Here is a 4,404-nt window from a genome sequence, read left to right as displayed (position 1 = left end):
AAGTGGCATTCACTGAGCCTACATGGATAGGTCCTCTGCATCTATGTTATGGTTCTTTAACTTCAGGTGTTTGTTGGACTTCTAATGTTGGGAGTTGGGTGTCTATGCCTTCTCTGGGGACCCTTTTCCTCTTACTTGTTTGCTTCGTCCAGCCTTAATATGAGTGAGGGTTTGTGCCTCAACTTATTGCCATGTTCAGTTGATATCCCTGGGAGGCCCACTCTTTTCTGAAAGGAAATGGAAGAGCAATGGATGCAGGGGGTGGGGGGAGAGAAGATAGGTGGGGGGGGGGCTTAGGAAGAGTGGAGAAAGGGGAGGATGCAGTCTGGGTGTATTGTATAAGATAAGAATAAATAAAAAGAAAAGAGGAAAACACACATGCCTATAATTTCTAACTTCCTTTTATTTCTTGTGTGGAGAAACCATTTCAGGGATAGATGACTATAGTGAACAGTGACTATTTATTTTGAGGAAGACTTTCCCTAAATTTGCTTTACTTCTCTTCTTCAGATCTTGCCTTCTTTCAGTCAAGTATGCAGTTACAAAACACACATAAAAGGATATGGAAATAAACTTAGGAAACTACTGTAATTTAAATCCAGAGGCAACAATATGCAACTTTGAAATGCTTTGCAGTGAAGACGATGCTTCTCTTTGCGCCTTTGAACTGCAATATAGAAAAGCTCATATAAGGAGTCAGTTCTTTGTGCAGAGTAAATGAAAGTGGTTTTCTCTAGAGACGACAATTAGCTGAAATGTCAGGGGAAAATACCTTCACCTGCAGTTTTCTCTACGAAATTTTCATGAACTCCGTGAGTCTAGAAAGTTAAGAATATCATTTCAATGATCATTATGCAAACATTCAGCTATACATCCCTCAGATGTGAGCGTCACACAGTCTAAAGAGCTGGCAGGTATGAAATTGTACAAACTAAATATAAACTATCATGCCGTTTTACCCCTACATTATTTGCCTGAACTTAAAGGAGTTATTAGGTAACAGGCAGAAGGATGAAGAACAGTTTGTACTAATGCCGCTCTTATATTTTTAAAGGATATACTACCTCCCTCTATCATGTTACCCTGTGTTTAGTTTTGGGTTAACAAGGTTGAAATTATGATTTTTTCCTTCTTTGCTCTTCATAAGTCCTCTAGCTTTACATTAATGCTTTTCAAATGAAAACATAAATTAAAAAGAGAAACCTCATAAACTTAACTGGCTTTGTTTTTAAACCCTGGAAAGCCATGCACAATTTTTAATGTGGTCTCTTTTGTTTTCTTCCCTTATTTGCTTTGTTTTGGTAGTTTTGGGTGTCATTTTTTTTTTTATTTGACTGTTCTTTATTGTGGGCATGGGCTCCAGCCCTATATGTACCAGATGAAGCCGCAGTTGGCATTGTCCCACTCGTTCTTGGAGCGCAGCAGATACAACTCGCCAGTGAAGGACAGCACCCAGCACGTGCTGTGGAACACAGACTCACCCACCTTCTAGTCAGGCACATCTACCATGAGTATGGCCTTCTCCTCCAGGTTCTCCCGAAGAATCTGCAGGGTCCTCCAGGTCCCTCTCTGCCTGGAAGAGCAGCATGAGGGCCATCCGCACCTCCAAATCCTTGATCTGCAGGTACCTGCTCTCATGGTTCCACTTCATTTTTCTCCAGCAGCCAAAGAGCAAGGCCTGGATGCCCACAGCAAACATGCTGCAGCCAGACAGTCCCGGTGAGGCAGCTTGTGCTTGTAGTCCATGAGGAGTCCCCTCGTGGGGGCATGTCCTGCTTCACCTTTGATGCTACCATACTTACGAGACCCCCTGGGCTGTCATTTTTAATTTAGGGCTATGTAATTCATGTTTCAATATTACCTATCCGCCAGTGCTAATCATTTTATAGGGAACATGATTTTTATTGTTTGAAAATTTCATATCCATCTCTAGTATGTTTTGATCAAATCTACTCCCATCTTCTCTTCTCCAGTTTCTCCCCTATTCTTTCTAGCAATTTTTCCTTTAAATTTTATAGGTTCATTTTTTTTTAACCCACTGAGTCCACATAGTGTTTCCATAATGCACATGAGAGTAGGACCTTCTATTGGAACATAGGTAAATGATCAGGGATCAAATACATTTCTAAAAGAAAATTGACTCTCACTTTCACAGCAGACACCAACTCCTTAGTGAGGGAAGGGTTTTGGCTGGCTCAATCTTGTTTATTCACAGCCGAGTTTATGTGCAATGGCTCTATCATATACAGAAGACATTGTTACACAGCACTCCAGCACTTACATCCACTTCTACAGTCTTTGCACAACCTCCACCAGGATTATCTTTGAGCATGGGGAGGAGAGGCTGAGATAAGTGCCCACATTAGGGATGAGCTTTCCACAGTCTCTTAGGAAACCTGACTTGATAGTTTTGGTTTGCCATTCAAGTAGCCTTCCAGAATTTTGTTGAAGGTGTCTTACCACGTTCATCAATAAAATCTTCAGTACTGAGAAAACGCATTGTAGAGTATGGAAGACAAGGGGGCTATAAACATGTTATACAATGAGAAATGCATGCTTTCTTGGTGGTGGGGAGAAGCTGACCTTTCACAGGTTAGCCAAACTGGGCTGTTTTTCCATAGTTTAAAGACTTTTAGAGAAGTGCCTCTTTATAATCTGCTTCACCCCCTCCCTCACCCCTCTCCACATTCTATAGAAATTACTGGCCAGAATGGAGTTACCATGAATAATACATCTGAATGAAAGGCCTTGTCTCCGATTCAGCATCTCCTATCAGTCTGGTGTTTCTAATTTTTGTTTTTTTCTAGGCACAGCGTGTTTCACTGCTCCCTCCTTCCTTAGTAAGAGGCTTTCCGATGGTCTGTATGTTTGTCATTGTGTCTGTATTATGCTAGGTTTTTTTTTGTTGTTTTGTTTTTTGTTTTTTGTTTTTTGTTTTGTTTAAGGTCATTAGAGGCTTTGTAAAGAGTGGACTGAAAGGATCTTGGCTAAATTTTGGTCAAAGAACCTTCGGCAAACCTTATAATTATTTTATTCTCGGAGGTAATATAGTTGATTTGCTTGTTTGTATTTTTTCATGAAATACAATTTTCTTCACCTAGCTATAATAAAGTTACTTTCACCACACACTCAATTAGGTAGTAGACACTGAAAAAGGTCCATTTGATATCATCATATCAACTTAGAGTCAAGAGAATGCCCTGTCTTTACTGTGTCTTAAAATCTTGTTTTATAAACATTCTATATTACAGGGACTCCTCATCATTAGGCACAAATCACCTGAAGAAACAATTCAAATCTTGAAACACTCTGGTCTTTCTGTCCTTTACCTTGGTATTTACCCTTCTGTGAAAATGAAAAGACAATAAATCCATATTCTTTTGGAAAATCAGAACATGTTTCTAATAAAGATAATTCCCTTTCTAATTCAGTTGGGATTCATACTATTTCAATTAAATAGAAAAGGGAATGTGTGTAGGAAGTGATTTCTCAAATAATTGGAAATTCATATCACATGAAGAAAACCTGTAAGAGTGAGGGAGTCTACACACACACACACAAACACGCACACACACACACACACACACACACACACACACATGTGCATGTGTGCATGGACACACATACACACACATTCACTTTGAGAAGTGAGGAACGCTTGATTAGATGAAGTACTAATCAGTCTATCAATCTGAGGACTCACATTTGTAATTCAATATCTTTTTGCCACATTTTTCTGAGTTATATATAAATATGTAAATAAATGTTTTAAACATTTACCTACAGAGAAAAAATATAGACAATGTTCCATAAAAGCCCAGATTCATACCCATTTAATTTGCTGCTTAACCATTACCACATTAAATAATATTCTGAATGATGTTACTGTAATATTTGTCGATAAATGAATGAGTGGCAAAATAACTAATTAGTTAAATTTCAGTAATTACTTTTCCTTTTCCTAGGAATTATGTAGAAGTTGTTTAATTTATATTTATCAAATATTTAAACATAAGCCAAGTTCTGGGCTTTAGCGTTCCAGTAAGATTATATTTTCAGAATACTGAATTTTAATACTGATTAACATGAGAACAGCTTTGTACCAGTATTTATTATTTAACTGATTAATTCATTTGTAATTTATTTGCATAGGTGAAATAGAAACCAGTTACAATAATTTAAGTATCTTCAATTACCTCATTTACTATTATGGATATCTCATTCTACAGGAACGAAATTACAGTTATATTATCTTTCAGCCAAAATAAAAGACTTGCATAGTAAGCAAAAATTCTTGAACCTCTTTTCTTACAACTCTCAAAACTTTTATCACACATATTTCTCTTGAAACTGTTTTGCTTTCAACTTGTAATTGTACTGATAAATTTTACTTCAAACTATTAA

The 4,404-nt window shown here is 37.5% G+C and overlaps 1 pseudogene; it reads right to left on the bottom strand.

Annotated features, from left to right (window-relative positions):
• Positions 1-1,365: 1,365 nt before the first annotated feature.
• On the bottom strand, positions 1,366-1,796 carry LOC131895371 (NADH dehydrogenase [ubiquinone] 1 alpha subcomplex subunit 13-like; annotated as a pseudogene).
• Positions 1,797-4,404: the final 2,608 nt, after the last annotated feature.

This window comes from Peromyscus eremicus, chromosome 18 (assembly GCF_949786415.1).
Source record: "Peromyscus eremicus chromosome 18, PerEre_H2_v1, whole genome shotgun sequence".
NCBI classification, from domain to species: Eukaryota; Metazoa; Chordata; class Mammalia; order Rodentia; family Cricetidae; genus Peromyscus; species Peromyscus eremicus.
This window is presented reverse-complemented; position numbering and strand designations above follow the sequence as displayed.